This window comes from Scleropages formosus, chromosome 1, assembly GCF_900964775.1.
Source record: "Scleropages formosus chromosome 1, fSclFor1.1, whole genome shotgun sequence".
Classification (NCBI taxonomy): Eukaryota; Metazoa; Chordata; class Actinopteri; order Osteoglossiformes; family Osteoglossidae; genus Scleropages; species Scleropages formosus.
This window is the reverse complement of record NC_041806.1, coordinates 10,316,458-10,333,570: the sequence shown is the minus strand read 5'-3', so window position 1 is coordinate 10,333,570 and position 17,113 is coordinate 10,316,458. Positions and strand designations below refer to the sequence as shown.

General features: G+C 43.4%; 1 protein-coding gene across 8 annotated transcripts in view; it reads left to right on the top strand.

Moving 5' to 3' along the window:
- pitpnm2 (phosphatidylinositol transfer protein, membrane-associated 2) overlaps positions 1-17,113 on the top strand; it is a 96,854-nt gene that overhangs the window by 18,185 nt on the left and 61,556 nt on the right. For 6 of the 8 annotated variants that reach the window (XM_029257292.1, XM_029257306.1, XM_029257302.1 and 3 more), the window contains exon 2: positions 10,714-10,759. The exons of 1 other annotated variant lie outside the window; for it this stretch is intronic. The gene's annotated coding sequence lies outside the window, so the exon portion shown is untranslated. Of the gene's footprint in view, positions 1-10,713; positions 10,760-15,637; positions 15,889-17,113 lie in introns of those variants that run through there. One more of the 8 variants, XM_029257280.1, reaches the window with a different exon arrangement.

Here is a 17,113-nt window from a genome sequence, read left to right as displayed (position 1 = left end):
AAACAGATGAGAGCTTCAGACAATTCACCTGTATGTAGAACTGATAGGGTGGTTTTTTTTTTTTTACAGATAACTTGTGAAAGTTTGAGCCTGTAGGAGATTAGAGGAGAAGTAAGTCCGAAAGCGGTTCATTTTGAGAACCTTCTTCGATGTTGAAACGGATTAAGCAGTTTTTAGCGCAAGAGGGATCTCATTCCATCGGAGTCAGAAGGGAAATGTTCTGTGGTTTTAATTTTGGACCTTTTGTGCATGGGACCACCAAGCAGGGCAGAGGTGGAGGAGTGTAGCAGCCTGTTTGGGGTGTAGCACATGATCAGGTGTTGTAGGTATTGGGGAACAGAGCTGTTGATGGTTTCATAGGCCGTAACCAGAGTCTTGAATTTGATGAGAGAGAGATACGTGGGAACCGAGGTCAAACACAACACATTCAGCAGCATTATGGTAACTTCATCCTCTGCATCTCTTTCTAGCTTCCTCACTGAGTACAAACTGGGGTGTGTGTTCAGTTTTGTTTTTAAGTCCTTTTAATACCTTTTACTGGTACTCGTATGTTTAAGTAACCCTTTATGCTGTACATGTGGTAACGGACCTCAGGGATATGTATAACAGCGCAGTTCAGGATTATTTATGAACACAATGGTTTATTCTCAGGAATATCTTGTGGCATTGGGCATGGCCAGAGAAGGCAGATGTTTCAGAGCTGTAGAGTGTGAAAGATAACTGAATTCCTGCCATCTCAGGGTGTGACTGCTCGGGGGGTGGGCGATACACCATCTCCCTACCATACAGCATGATTGTTTGTGGAGGAAAAAAGCGAACCCTTGAAGGGCATGTGGAAATCCAGTGGTCTAGAGCTCGCACCGCTATGGTATTGACTGTTTTTTTTTTTTTTTAAAACCTTCTGTGTACACTGTCTTGGAGATCATCTCTGTGCCCAGATGTGCACGTGACTCTGTGCGTATTCCTATGCCATGTGATATGTGTGTCTCTAGATCCCTGTTCTTATGTAGTGCTATCTAGCGGAGTGTGTGCTGAATGTGTAGTTGTGTACCTGAGCACGTGTGTATAACCCTCTTTGCATGTGCCATTACCATCTTGTGTGACTAAGTGTATGTTATACGTACATTTATTGATTTAGCAGACAATTTTCTCCAAAGCGACCGGTAGCTCTGACTAAACAAAAGTGCACGTCACCACCAGATGAAGAAATAAGGATGCAGGCATGTGATATTCAAAGTACAGTTGATTATTCCAAAACCACTGTTTAACTTTACAGAGAATGTAGTCCAGCATTAAGAGGACATAGGAGGTCAGAAGAGAAGTGGTTCTGAAAGAGGTGAGTTTTGAGATCCTTCTGGAAACTTGAGAGGGATTCAGCAGTTCTGAGGGTAGCGAGAGTTCATTCCATCACAGCGGATCCAGAACTGAGAAACTTCAGGCTTTTGATTCTAGAGTGCTTATGCATCCCCAGGGGGAGGATTGTAGTTATTTACTGTAGATTTGTGTGTGTGTGTGTGTGTGTGTGTGTGTGTGTGTGTGTGTCTTAACGTGTGTACTTCTGTGTCCATATACTGTACATGTATAAACTGTAATATTCTGTGTGTATGGTGAGGAATGAATACAAGTGCTGGGTGGTGAAGTGTGCATGTCCTTGCTTGCAGACAGACATGCTGGCACGTGTGTGTGTGTTTGTGAGTGTGCGTGTGCATATGTGCGCGCGATGCTGACTCTGACTCACTGGATCCTGTGAAATAAGGCAACAGAGCTGCTGCTTGTCAGTTTTTCCATCCTTTTCATTCTTTCCAGTGGCTGCAGATGTCTGGTTCCTGCATGGCCAAAAATAGAGGCATTTTTGTCAGGCTTTTTAATTTAAATCTCCTTTGAGCGTTAACCACTGTCTGTGATTCTCCCCAAAAATGTCCTGCTCTCTGAAAGGTGCATGTGGCCAGCCATGGGTCGCTGAGTAGAAACGGGACCTTCCTGTGACCTCATGCAAGGCGTCACACTCAGGGTGCAACGCTTCTGCGGCTGTGAGCCTCATCCTGTCAGACCCTCATGGAAACTTCCGGGTGTCATTTCCCATGCTGACGCTCCTCTCAACACTTATCAGCTGCTGCTCTGTCAGCAGTTCCATAGACACACTTACACACACACACACCCCTGCCACTTGACTTTCTTTTGAGAATACTGTAAATTACACTCAACCCTTCATGTTTGGGTTTTTCCGGTGTCCAGTTTTACTTTTTCCATTTACTACAGGAAAATTAAGTCTCATTTTAATGAAGGAATGCAGATTGTTGCGGAGCCCTTTAAAAAGGGAAAATACACAGGTGTATTTAATGTGTCTCATATTGTGTTGCCTTGGTTGAAAACACTGGAAAAGCAGCAAATGAATACATTTACTTTTGTTCTTTGCCTGCAGTGACATGAGGAACTTGTTAGAAGTACTTGGGCATCGATTTTGTGTATCATATTTTACATTTAACTCTTTTCTTCTAGTCTAAATTATGAGTAAATCCAGAAATTGTTTACATTTACATTCATTCATTTAGCAGATGCTTTTTTCCAAAATGATGTACATATCATGGAAAATATGTCTACATTACATTAGGAGAAAGAGAGACATAGATGCAGACGCATGATTCTGAAGTGCACTTAGTTTACTTTCCACCATATGAACCAATGTTTATCACACAAGTAGCCACATAAAATTTTATCCGAATATCCACGATTCCAAATCACCTTCCTAGTATTTTTTTTTTTGAGGTACATATAAACATTTACATTACATTACAGGAGTAGCTGTGTAAAGGTTTATCTGAGCATGATCTTAGTTATAGCGCATGAACATTTGCACCTTACATGAACTTAAGAGATCATGGGTGAAGTGAGTCTAGGAAGAGTTGAGTTTTAAGATCTTTTTTAAATGTGGGCAGAGATTCAGCAGTTCTGAGTGACAGGGGGAGATCATTCTACTAGAACTGAGAGAAATTATTGAAAGATTAGTTATTTTTCTAGTTTTTATATTTTAGGTTTGCTGGCACTGTAGGAGGTATTCGTAGAACCCCAGCAAACTTGAAGGGTCTGGCAGGAGTTGTGAAACACACACGGCGAAAGTCCTTGAGCTCCACAGTTGCTGACATTGTCTTTGAAGACAGTCTTTACGTTAGTTAGCAGAGGCTGTTGTGGACGGCCGAGGCAGTACCCAGCTGACTGGCCTGGACCACAGTAAGGCTGCAGTTCCTCGACATGATGGAAAAGTCCTACTGCTAATGAGTGCAATGAGGAAATGGCCAGTTGCTCCCGACAGACATTTCATTTTCCTTACAGATGGCCCTGGGAAAAAAAACGCTGTTGTCCAGCATGTCTCCACAGCCAGTGTCCTGGAGCTGGTCCAGGTGGAGCTGGGGGGCCAGGGGCGGGATTGCCGTAGTCCTAGAGCTGGCTGGGGACGTGGAAAACAACCGTTAGAGGTGTCTGTGCAAGGCTTCGTCATCTGAATGAGTTGGCAGCTCCCTGGTCCTCTGAGAGACTCTCCAGACACAACTGTCCGACCCTCGACACCCCCCGGGTGCACAGTAAAAATAGAGCAAGAAAAGCAGATTACTTAATGTTTTATTTAATGACGCAAGAGTGAGAGTGTTACATTATTTGTGACGTGTGCGGTGTAATGCCGGTACCATAATAACCCTAGTTCCTCGGTTCCTGTCCACTGCTGGAAGACAATGGTGGAACAAAGGGCAAAGCAAAAGAGTCACCACTTGAACACTGCAAGAGTGAGATGGAAATTGCTTTCCTGCGTGTGTACTTGATTCCTTTGGCACGTTCTGTTGAACCGATACTCTCTTGACTTTATATGTAATGTAAAGCATATAGTTTTTTTTATTTTTTCAATCATGTGTCTCATTTCATCCTGACTTGGCGTGAGGGCTGGTGTCCTATAAAGGAAGTAGTTAGATCTGGAAGCGTTGGAGCTGTTGGCAGGCGCTTGGGGAACATCCACAGTGGTGTCCATGCCCATGCCTTTTCTCCTTGAATGATTCTTTGTCTTGTTGCTCAACAGCTTCCTCTTACTCGGTGCCTCCTGACAGAGCTTGCAGCAGAAGGACGTAGGTTTATTGTGTACATTGCGTTTATTACGTCAAACACGTGTTTGGCCAGTTAAGGGAAGCAGTTCACTCTTAAAGGTCTACATCTTTATACGGCTCAAGAGATGCAGTTTGTTTGAAACCGTTGGACTTTGGAGTCCCTTTGTAAAAATGCGCGGTTGTCTCTTCTACGTATCTATTGACACCAGTGCCTAGTCTGACTTCTCAGAGGTTGTCAAACATTTTCTTCTATGTCTTTTGCCCTCTCGTGCAGTAAAGTTTCTCTTAATCCCTGCAGTCTGTCCACTGTGAGATGTCCAAGTATTGCTGTCCAATACGAGTCTGATTCGTGCATTTTCCTTTATACAAGCCGGAGGTGCCAGCAGTGTAAAAAATGGAATGATGTAGCTCTTGCTAATAAACAAGTGGCGTAGTGGTTAGCAACGGAACTCTAAGGTCACAGGTTCAAATCCCATCTCCTGCTGCAGTACCCTTCAACAAGGTGCTTACCCTGAGTTGCTCCAGTTAAAAAAAGTTACACTGACTTACCTATTTATATAGCTAGGTAAGTTGCTCTGGACAAAAGGATATTTGAATGGATGAATGCAAATGAAATTGCTGATTTACATAAGGGTCAGAGATCACACATAACATAAACTTCTTATGACGCTCTGCTCGATGTAGGACTGGCTTTTGCACACCCAGTTTTACTTGGCTGCAGTGATCACACCCATGACCATTCCCTTGTTGCCACGGCAACCCCTGCACTGATTTCAACTTTGCCTGGCTAGTACCATATGACTGGCGTCTGCTTGTTTGATTTTAGAAAAAAAAAGGAAAAAAAACCTGGACTGAATCAACAAGCAGCACCCTGGGAGTCTGTCAGGAGACTGCCGCCTGTGCAAAGACTTACACTTACGCATCGCGTTGCTTCCCAGCCGGCTCATCTCCAGCAAAACAGGCGGAGACATCTCCCAACAGCGTGAGCGGTGTGCCCAGCTGGGCTATGTGTGGCGGTTCCAAAAACGTCACGCTCCTGGGAATACTCGCAACTGCGTTGCACTACAGCGCACCAGACTCTGGGCAGAAAAGTAGAGGAGCGAGAGGCTCCAAGATGCCCTTCTATGGAAGAACTCCTGTATGACCCTGAAGGAGGCTTGCCATGGACAGCCAACCCATCTGCGAGCAGTGGGGACGTCAGTACAGGACGTCAGAGTTCCTCGTTCAGCCTGAGGTTCTTTTTTTAGTCTCTGTCAATGACAGGTCTCGAGGGAGAGAGGACCAATTCTGAACGCCGTTAATCTTACTTTGAACCACCAGTTTGCGCCATTTTCACCTTGTCTTGACCATGGAACACCGCCGCCCGTACTCCCCCAGTTGCTGTTACTTGCCTCTTCGTGCCAGACGCAGCCCCCCAGTGCTCCACCTGCTGTCATCATCTGCTGAGAAAATTTGCATGGAAAATTAGTGTGTGTCAGCCAAATCCAGTTGGTAGGTGGAAGGTGGCACTCATACGCTCATAGTGTACATTGAGCGCCGGGAGTGAAGGGGCACAGCTCAGGAGTGTCCGGCACATCCTTGTGTTCTCATGCACATCTCTGCCTCAACTTCGGATCATGTCAAAGATCCTATTTGATCTTTTAACAGACTTGTACATGTAAGAGGTTTTCCTAATGCAATGCACAAATTGTATCCTCCGAGATGTAGATCGCTTTGGAGAAAAGCGTCTGCTAAATGAATAAATGTAAGAGGTGTGTAACTCCGATGCTGTCAGTTACTTTTCCTGTTTGTCATGAGAAAAGTACGAAAGGGTCGTGAAGTCGGTATGTTGAGTATTTTAATGCAGCAGATTCATGTACTTTTTTAATACAAAAAGGAGGAAAACTTGTTCAAGTTTGAATGTTGTCCTTTGGGGCTGTTAAGAGAACCTTGATCATCTGTAATGGAAAAGCTTTTTTTTTTTTTTTTTTAGTGTATGATGTCTAGGGGAAATACAGTAAACTCATACATTCTGTTTGAAATTCATCATAAACGTTTTATTTTCTAAAGTGATTTTATGAGGTCAGTGCATCACAGCCCCTAAATTTACACACACTTTTTTGAAGGCTTAAAATTTTCTCCCTTTTTTTAACTCCTTCAAGATCGAATCCAGAATATCAACACTGCTCCCCATTTTAAGTTCAATCTGAAGAGCTTCACATTAAGAACTGCTGATACATAACACATTTTTCTTCTCCCTTTACCCCCATTTCCTCATTATTTGTGTTGCTAGTACTATTTCTATTTATTTATTTATTTTTTTTTAATGGGTGAACATTAATTTGTCATTTTTCTGAGCTGTTCCAAGAGGATGAGCAAGGCCCATCTGAATGGTTATAGTTCCACAGTGTGCTGTGCTGTGTGTGCACTGACCTTTGAGCCCATCTCCTTCACACATGCTACCAGCTGTGAGCTTTAACCGCTCTGTGTTCTACTCTTCTATGTAATTATATGCTAAAAAACTTGCATGGAAAATGCAGTTAAGCAGGGTGTCATCCAGGAATCTGAAGGGTTGAGGAATCCACTTGGCCCCTACATCCTTATGACCCTGGACATCCCCTTGTATCAGTGGTGCAAGGTGGCATTGCGCTGACTGTTCCACTTGACCATGATTTGACCCTAACAGACATCGCTCTGTAGCTGCCCTGCTTGGCCAGTCCCAGTGCTGTCCATCTAGTTTCACTCTAGTTCCAGTATTGTCTTGCATCTAACTGCAGCACGAGCACCTGTAATCCTGAGCCTCAGGAATATGTGAAGGTTTCCTCTAATACCTTCATTTTAAAAATGTTGATTTAAAAGTCCTATTCCTATCGTTTCTCAACTTTGATGGGTTTTATTTTTGTCCGTAAGTCCACCCTCTCCATTTGTGTGTTTGTGTACCCCAGCGGTGCTGTCAAATACACATACATTGATTAGGATTGACATGGAACATTTTTTTTTTTTTTTTTTTTTTTTTTTTTTTTTTTTTTTTTAAACTGGCAGAATCGAGAAGGAGCTGTGCCTGCCATTGTCCTCCAGGACCTCCATGACAAGTCCTTCACTATTAGACAGTTGAGTATTAAGTGTGACAGTTCACTTTTAACTTTTACTCGCTGTGCAGATCTGCGTTCTAGGATTGCTGGAACTCAGTTGTATCTGAGTTGAGTTCTCGTTTTTTTAGGCTCCCCACTGAGCAGCAGAGCTGCAATCTTCCTTCCTGTTTGGACTCATGCCTGTGGGAGGTCTTTGTGGACTCCATCAGCGGTGGTTTATTAGTAGTAGGTCGATGGTAACCCACTGTGGGCTGTGCGAGCGTGTGGGTCCGGGACACCCTGTTGACCCTCTTCTTGAGACCTATGCTCATGTGTCCTCGTGCTGCACGCTTTACCGTCCAGTGGGATCCATCCCACACCCTTGCTGGGTATATGTTGTTCGCTGACATCTTCCTCTGTGGAGGGAGTGAGTGCCTGAGTCTCATCCAGCAGACAGTTAATTCGGCATCGGTTCAGCGCTGCCTGCTGTGAGGACAAATGAGTGGAAACCAGAGTGAGACCTTATCTTAATTAGAAATAGGAAAAATAAACATTACGAATGCAAGACAAATGACTACAATTAGAAATAAATAATCTGAGCAGCTTTACATTGTTTGTCGCTTTGGAGAAAAGCATCTTCCAAATGAATAAGTAACTAAGTGACATTTATTTAGCGGATTCTTTTTTCCAGAGCAGCTAATGATTATTTACCCTTAATTTTTATTCAAGTATTTCAGGGTAAGTACCTTGATCACGAGTAGTGCAGCCTGGGGTGGGGTTTAAATCTGGGTCTTTCAAGTCCAAAGGCAACAGCTCTAACCACTTTGCCCCCGTGTGGGCCCTACACACCTCACAAGCACTGGACATGACAGCAAAGTGGGGACAGAATTACAAGCGACTGCAATAGTGCTTCAGTTTCTGTGGTTATATAATGATGACAGGTCCATTTAAAGGCACCCTGGCTGTTGGATTGAAACAAACTTACAGTCAAAGTCATACTGTGACCTCTGGGTACTATTAGGTACAGCTAGTTCCGCTGCAGTTTCCTCATTCTGCCAGTACTTTAAGGATTAGTCAGCTTACTTATATTAAGATTGTTAAACAAGGTGCTGTGCAGCCTCAACCCCGCCCATGAGTCTTGCACTGCTACCCCAGAGGGGGTTCAGCAACCGTTCATTGTGGAGGGATGATGATCTCAGGATGGTGGTCAAATCCCAAGCTCGAGTCTACTTTTTGCTGCTTTGGTCCCCTTCAGTAGAGGCACCTTGTGAGACTTGAACCAGCTACCACTTGGTGACAGTTCCTTAACCACATGCTACCCGGAAAAAATGCACTGATCCATCAACTGCAGGCTTTATGGTTCTGTTGGGCTGTGTTTGTCCCACCCCCCACTGCTCGAGTCCCCAAATGAGTGTTTTAATAGCCCTGAGTGGTGGCACTCTTAGCTCAAATCCCCTAGTGGCTGATTTATCACTGTAATTTAAAAATGAACAAGTGGAGAGACACACAGGCGCTCGCTCTATAAATAAACTGTTCTCTCCCTCTTTCCCTCACTCTCTTTTTCCATCTATTCTCGTTGTCTTGCCCATCTTTCAAACTGAAATTAAAAAATATGTTGTATTTGCCGGTGGACATAAACACATACAAAATGCAGAAGCAAAACAATTAAACGGAGCATAAAGTAATTAGTGGACATAAAAACCCTCCCTCTCCATGCCTGTCTCTCCTTTGCTGTGTCTTTTTCTCTCTTTATGTCTTCATCATCCCTTTCATTATTTCTCTCTTTCGCAAGTCACCAGTGTGTTGATGACTGGTACACCTCATTACTTTTTTCAAACCATTGCACAAGTCCTAGCTCCTGTCTTCCACCCTTTCCAGCACAAATACTGGACTTTGAAGACGGCGTTTTGGTTAAGGGATAGTTCTGCTACATTCCTGAATAGCTGTGAGACAAAGGACCTGCATTCTAACATCTACTAGACCTCATCAGCCCCAACACCACACCAAGAACTCCACCTTCCTCCATCCCGGAACTCCGTAATCCTACACACGAGCGGTCCATAGATCTTCAGTTTTGGCTCTGATGTGTTGTGGAAGAAATAAACAACCCCTGTAGCAAAAAAGTCAAATATTTTATTGGTTTAGTCAAGGTTCAGCCAGAGTGCAGCACAGGGTACTGCCAGCGGTAGGAATGTGTCAAGTGCTTCGGGGTGTCCCCATAACTAAGGCAGGTATTTATATCAAAAAGGATCACATTGGAGGAAATAAACTGAAAGATTGGCACTTATTCACCAGTCAAGTTTGGGACAGAAACAAACAGTCCGATAAGGTGTGAAAACAATAGCGTGGCTTTTCTCTGCTTTGGTCAGTCATAAGCTCCCTATGGTATTTGTGGAGTCCAAAAACAAGAAAAAAGAGGCACACAGTAAAAGGTAAAGGAGTCATTAAGTGGTGGACAGGGAGTTAATGCAGGTGCATCCCGGCCCATTTCTCAGTCAAGATAAGGATGCTACAATGCTAATTAAGCAGACCCAGACTTCAAACCAGAGGAATCTTCCGGAGCTTGCCACAGTGGTGGAATGAGCTCCCTCTGTCCCTCGGAACTGCTGAATCCCTTTCAGCATTCAGAAGGCTCTCGAAAGCCATCCTTTTCAGACCCATTTCTCTCCTGATCTCCTGAACATCTCCATACACCAATATCACGCCACCTGCCATGATCTCCTCTGTGTTTCCCATCCATTCTATGCACAGCTGCTAGTGTGTGTGCCAACAAACATGGTGGTATCTGACAAACTGCTTCAGCAGTTGCCTTGTCTGTATCTAAAGCCCTTCATCTGTTGTTTATATCATCGTGCAGTGTGACTGAAAGGTGACAATTTGCTCAGTATGTTGTGAAGGTGTTTTTTAGTAGGACTAGATAGAAGTGGAGTCCGCTGTTGAGCCGGTGAAGGGAAAGAGTGGCAGTTGGCGCGTGCATGGATTGCGTCGTAACGATGTGTTTTGCCATTTGATGTGGAGACTGGCTGATGAAGGAGAAATCTTGTGACGTCCCGCTTTAGTCGCTGTGCTGACAGGGCCTTTCAGCACTTGAGAGCTGTCCTCTGTGCCCTGAAAGGAAACAGCCATATGTCAATGAGCATTTCGGTTCAGTATGCTGTATTAACAGCATATTGCTAGCACTGTTGTTTTATAATGCACTGTAGTCTATAAACACTCTCCAGCGTTGTATGTAAACCCCTCCACATTGTGTTTATATCTTCTTCAGTTAGGGCTGTGTGCCTGAAACCTTCCCTGTACAGCAGACAGCTCTGTCATTTGAGTCTTGATAGTCGTGTATGAAAGGCTTTCGTCTCACTCCGGACGAATAAAACGAGCGCATGCAGTCCATCTTCTGTTGTTTTTCCACATTTGGGGCTTTACTTCCAGCAGTTAGGCAGTAATTACACCATAGCCTAAGTACAGAAAGTCTTTGGTTGGGGCCTTTTTGTTAACAGCTGCTCTGTTTGTGACTAACATGCACACTGTGTAATTAGAGTCCTGAAGTGCATGGATTAATGTTATTTATTCCTCCCCAGATGCTGGACTCCGATGTTGTGGAGGACATGATCTTTTCAACCGATTGTGAGTACACCGTTTCTCCAGTCGCCGGTCAGCACGTGCCGTGCTCACCCCTGTGTCACCCGCTGTTGCAGATTAGAAGTAGAACAGCAAGTGGTCCTATCAGTGTGGACCAGCTGTGAAGTGCAACACGGGGTGAACATCACCACCTGGCCAAGTAACTCAACAATGTTTAGTATGGAGGGATTAGTCACTTGCACCGGTGAACGTTCTTGAGCAAAGGCATTTCAGTTACACACATCGATGTGTGGCGATAAAAAGCCCCAAAAAAGGGGTGAAAGTGACAGATATTTATATATAGGAGGTTAAATAGTGTTGAATGGCACAGCCTTGGGATCCCAGGTTTGACAAACCAAAGACCTGATGTTCTGCTGTTGCTGTTAATTCTTAGTTTAAATTTCCAGTTGTGTATCTGGGTAAAGGCATAGGTCACAATATCTGAAAGTGTTGGCTAATCATCTGAAGGTAATATTACAGCGCACGTGTTGACGTTGACATGGGCTGTGATTTGGCATGACTTACTGCTGGAGTTCTGGGATTGTAGCTCGAAGGGAGGTGGAAGAGCTCTCGCCCCACACGGTGTTTTGCCCTCCTCTTGCACCACCTTTGTTCTCATGAAAGTGCCTTGTGTTGTGGTTATGTGCATTGTGTTGTAGCTTTCACGTCAGTATTCAGGGCCCCTGTGGTGTGCCTGTGGGCTGAGATTGGACTGGAAATACTTTGTACGGACAAGCAGCCGCGGTGGCACTTTAATAGAACTGTCATTCACGTCAGCTGTCAGATAGAAGAGATGCTGAGGCCTGTCACGCCTGCAGAAATGTTCTCCGGGACAAGCGAAAATCCTTAAGAATCCTGTTGGACTATGATAAAGACATGTTCTAGTGAGATTTTGATTAAAAACTCTACATCCACTTACCACCTGGTATGTTTTATTTCTCAGTGCATTATTGTTTATTCATTAAGGTTAGTGCCAAATGTTTTTTTTTTTTTCCCCCAATACAGAAGTGGTCCTTATATTCAATAGTGTCCTGTTCTTGAGCTCTGCCGTTACACATGACTGAAGCACCAGCAGTGTGTTAATCGGGATATGAACTACCTTTGCTGTCTGTTCTGGTTTGTGGGGGATTTTGTGGATATATATTTAATCTCTGATGTACCGCCAGCTTTCTGATTGTTCATCCGAAAGGATTACCTGTAACACCAGTTGTAGCTCTGAGTGACTAGGTGGAGTACAGTCCTTCGTCACAATTTGCAGTAAAAATGGTGCCAGTTGGCCTCTTGTTGACACCTGTGTACACTATATAATATTAGTGTTCAGAAGTTTGAACAGTGGGGGGGGGGAAAATTTGTAATATACTGCATTTCTAAAGATTTGCCACAATTGCTAACAATAACAATTGTCACAACTGCAGTATTTTTTTTTTTTTTTTCCTGTTTTATCATTTGTAACAGCCAATAATTTCATCAAACACTGTTGTAAAGGTGTTTAAATTAATGATTTCTCCTGAGTTGTGGGTTTAGGAGTGGGTTTTTCATAATGACTCAGACTGTATGGACTTTACGCTTTCTCCCTTTCCTGATGTGGGGTTCCTCCCACAGTCCAAAGACCAGTTTCAGGTGAACTGGTGACTTTTTAAATGGCCCATTTTGTGTGTGTGTGTGTGTGTGTGTGAGAGACATTTGTCTGGTGTACAGGTACTTGGTAGTTTACTGTGATGTGTATAGCTTTGTAAGTAACCTTGTATAAAACTGTTGTTTAAATATTGCATAGTAATCATTATACATTTCGAGAAAATTGCAAAATGAGTAAATGTACTTAATCTACAGTAAGGTAAAACACATTGTATAATGCCATGAAAAAGTATTTGACCCCTTTCTAATTTCTTTTATTACTGAACATTTTTGACACTGAATATTTTCATGTTTTCAGCCTGTATCTAATATTACTAGTAACATACTTTTAAAAACTAATTTTCATTTAATGAACAAAGTTACCTAAACACCAAGTGTTACTGTGTGAAAAAGTAACTGCCACCTTTTTCTGCAACGATTGCAACCAGACACATCATATTAGCCATTTACATCGCTGTGGAGGAATTTTAGTCCATTCTTCCTTCAAGAACTGCTTTAATTTAGAAACACTGGTAGGTTTTTGAGTATTAACTCAAAAATGAATTTTCTGATACAGACCAGAATTCATCACAAACCATCCCCATACCATCACCCTGCTACCACCATGTTGGACTGATGATATGATCTTCTTTCTGTGGAATGCTGTGTTTTCTGTACACCACTCTACACAGCAGAAATTCACTGTCTGCAAAAAAGAGGACGGATTCTATCCCGTATTATTTTTGACATCACACACATTGTTCTTTAGCCGATGCCTTTGCCAAGGCAACTTGCAACGTTTTGTGCACTAAGCAACATAGATGTTTACCCTTTTTTGCTGCCTATCTTGTGAGAGTCACCCGTGTGAGCCTGTACTGAGTGCTTTGTCACACATATGCATTTACATTTTGGCCTGTGGTCTCCCTTTACTTTTTTTTACTTTGTGTCAATCCAGGCTGGTGGCTAATAAAGAGTGGCATCAGTGAATGTGCTAAAGTGGATCGTTTGCCTGCTGCCGCCAATGGCACGGTGTGAAGAGCGGGCGAGTGCACTGTATTGTCACGAACGGTCAGGTTCCCATTCACGCATTCACTGCTGCCGAGTGCTTCACGCTGGAGAGCACCTACAGTCAGGGCTTAATGCAAGCCTGCAATGCGTTCAACTCACCAGGGCAAAAACTCATCGGAGTACTACAACCGTCAAGTGTCTGTTGACACTATGGGCATGGACAATTTGTAGGATGTTCACAGAATTTACAAACTCTCACCACATGAGTTTCATCACCTGTTTTGCAGGGTCCCCTATAGGCAGAAATCGCAACCAGTTCTCAAAAAATTCTTTTCATTACTGCTAATATATAGGGAGTGCACAATATAACTAACACCTACAAAATGTATTAATATCAAGGCTGTAATAAGGAGTAGGGCCACCCTTTGCCCTCGGAACAGCTTGAGTCCTCCTTGGAATGCTGTCGTACAAATTCTGAATCGTGTGCAGAGGGATATTGCACCATTTTTCAAGAAAAAAAGCCTCCAGTTCTTTGATGGGTGAAGGGGATGAAAATCTAATTTGCATTTTGTCCAGTGAACAGTCAGTGATGTTCATATGTAGTGACTGGGGAGGCCATGGAAAACATTTGATTTCATCTTGGTTTTTTGTGGGGCGTTATCATCCAGGAATATTGGAACTTTGTGAGGGAACAGTGTTTGCACTATTGATTGAACCTGGTCCTGTAAAATGGCCTCATGTTCCATGTCCGTAATACGATCATGAAGAACAGTCCCTGGACCTAATGATTCCCACGAGATGGTTGCCCATACCATTAAGGATCTCCACCCACATTTAAAAGCTAGCAACAGACATTGCTAAAGGCATCCTTTGGCTTTCTCCGAAGGTAAACCTGTCCAGATGACTCCTCAGACATATTACTTTTTCCATTGCTCAGGGACCTAGGTTTTGTGCTCTTTACACCAGATTATGCAACATTGCGTATTGGCCTTGGATACAAGTGGTTTCTGAATGGCAGCCCTGCTATTAATTCCAGCTTTACAAAGCTTATGCAGTTTTTGCTGAGATATTGGGTCACAGAGATTCAATTACATGGTAATTTTTGAGACTATACTTCTGTGGCCTTTAGCAAATATCTTGTCAAGTGTCTATCTATGAACTTCAACTTGTTGCCACTATTCCTCCTTGCCGGTACAGTTTGTCCCTGTTTTGCATATGCATATACACTTTTTGAGATTGTTTCTCTTGAGGCATTAAGTAATTTAGCAGTTTTTGTGACCGCTTTGCCTGTTTGGTACCTGTTGGGCACTGACTGTTTGGCCTCTTTGGAGCTCTGATAGTTTCCTCATGTTGCTTTGAAAACTCACATATCACAGTGCTAATTTCAGAGTACTTTTATAGCTGTCACATAATGCTAAGTGGCCATCAGCCTAATATCACTGACCCTTGTAACTGGTTCTGTAATGTGATTTATTTACTTTAAACTCCTTTTTCGTGTAGTGTTCATTTTCTACACCCGCTGTATAGGTTACAACTTTAAAAAAATTTTAAATAAATATCAGTATTTAAAAAAAAAAAAAAAAATAAAAGGGCATCCATCCATCCATTATTAAGATTGGACAGCTGTAGGTAGCTACAAATAATTTTGTGCTGCATTCGTATTTTGTAGGGTCAGGTGGTAAACAGGTATGTGGGGAAACATACTCCTGTGCTGCTGTCGTGCAGTCAACTCATCTTTGGGGTTGACGTGTTGCTGCTGTCTTGAGGACATTGTGCAGCGATGCATGTGGACTTGCGCAGTGGGCTGATCTTTGCGCTGATGTGCCCTGCTCCTTCTGCTGTGGACACATCCAGAGGCGGTGCATGCCGCTTTGAGAACATGTCCACAGCCCAATAGCTCCTGCAGCTGTAGCGGCAGATAGCTGAGGGATGTTTACAGACGCACGCATGCCGCCATGCACATCTACCCCAGCTGAGCTCCTGAATCGGGCCGACGCAGCTGCAACAAAGCAGAACAGAGAGAGAGGGAGTGAGGGAAAACGCGCTGATTTACATGTGGGCTGTCCCTGCTGATGCTTCATCACACTCGCCTACCTTACTGGCCAATCACAGTGCAGCCTCTTCCATCTCTATGGCAACTCGGCTTCATAGTTCCAGTAGAGGTGGAGACGAAGGAGGAGGGGTGGATGAGGAAATTTGGGGGAAAAAAATATTCTGAGGGAGGTAGATTAAAAAATGAAGGAAGAGAGAAGAATCTCTGATTTTTTTTCTGTCACTCCTTTTTACATTTTTACATTGAGTGCTTAGAGGCTGCGCTTGCGATCTTCTCCTTCTGAGCCTGAGACCAGATCACCAACCACAACAACAGTAACAGACAGTTCTGGCCAGGGATGAGACAGATATGGAACCACAGGCTTCTACACAGCCAAGGCGGGGAAGACGTTAAGGTGGATGCTGGCTCCACATGGATCTTTAGACTGGACTGGCATTGCTGATGAATGTGTCAAAAAGAGGTAAATATCTCAGCTTTTTCCAGTGCCTGCAGATCTGCATGCCTTAGGGTTGGAGGCGAGTTTGTGGGTGCAGTTATGCCAGATCCTCGCTGACCCGTGGAAGTCCATCACTGAGGTATAACATCGTGTTGCCCCTCAGTTTTTCACGGTGTACAGCAGGGATGAGCAGCAGCCAGTAGGTGGTGAGGTACCTGCTCAATTGCCTAAAAAGGTGCAGGGCTGAAGGGAGCCTTGGCTGTTTTAGCTGAGAGAAATGAATAAATGTCATTGAGAATGTACTTAGCTGCACTGTGCCACCTCACTACACCTTTCATCACCTCACTTTGGCCTGCCCACTAATGTAAATATGCTTAATTATTTACTTGCTCATTCATTTACTTAACATATTTATCTACGTATTTATCTTATTTGGCATTTATGTACATATGTCATATATGTGTATGTATTTTGTATATTGTATGCTGCTGCAGCTGAGTAGAATTAAACTTCTGGGGCTAATAAAGTTTCTTTCATTTGTTCATTCAATGAAATTTGCCCATTTATTTGAAAAGGTGCCTGTGGATGCTCTGGGTATCATGTTCTTTGGCCATAAACCTCTCCCCCTCGTTCATGCAGTGGCATGTAGATCAGCACCACTCATTTACATTTATTCCTTTAGGAGATGCTTTTCTCCAAATCAAAAGTTATTGTAGCATTTAGCTGACATCTTTGTCCAAAGTGACTTACAGTGCTAGATAGACTGCAGTAAACTCCTTAAGATCATTCCCACATTCATACGGAGCAGTGTACACACACACGGGCAATCCACCAGTTAATTTAAAACACGTGTCTTGGAACTGTGGGCAGCAACCAAAGAACCTCGAGGAAATGCACGTGAACACAGGGAAAACAAACTCCAATTACACAGCCCAGGTGTTGACTGCCAGTATTACTTGCTGTGCCACCATGCTGCCCTATACCATTTTCCCTCCTCTCATGAATCCTCAGTCTTACCTGATTTGGGAGTGAAGGTCGGAGGTGAGTGGCTTTGCGCCGACATTTCCAACGCAACAAAACAGCTTCTCTTGAGTTCTGAACCCTATTATTGCGTAAGGGTGCAGGGGTTAAAACGTGTTAAGGCTTTATCTTTCAGAGAAGAAGGAAAACTCAGGTACAGTGTAGTTATATTGAAGTGATCTTCCATTTATCTGCAGATCCTTTAATTAACTGTTGGGTGCTTATTTAG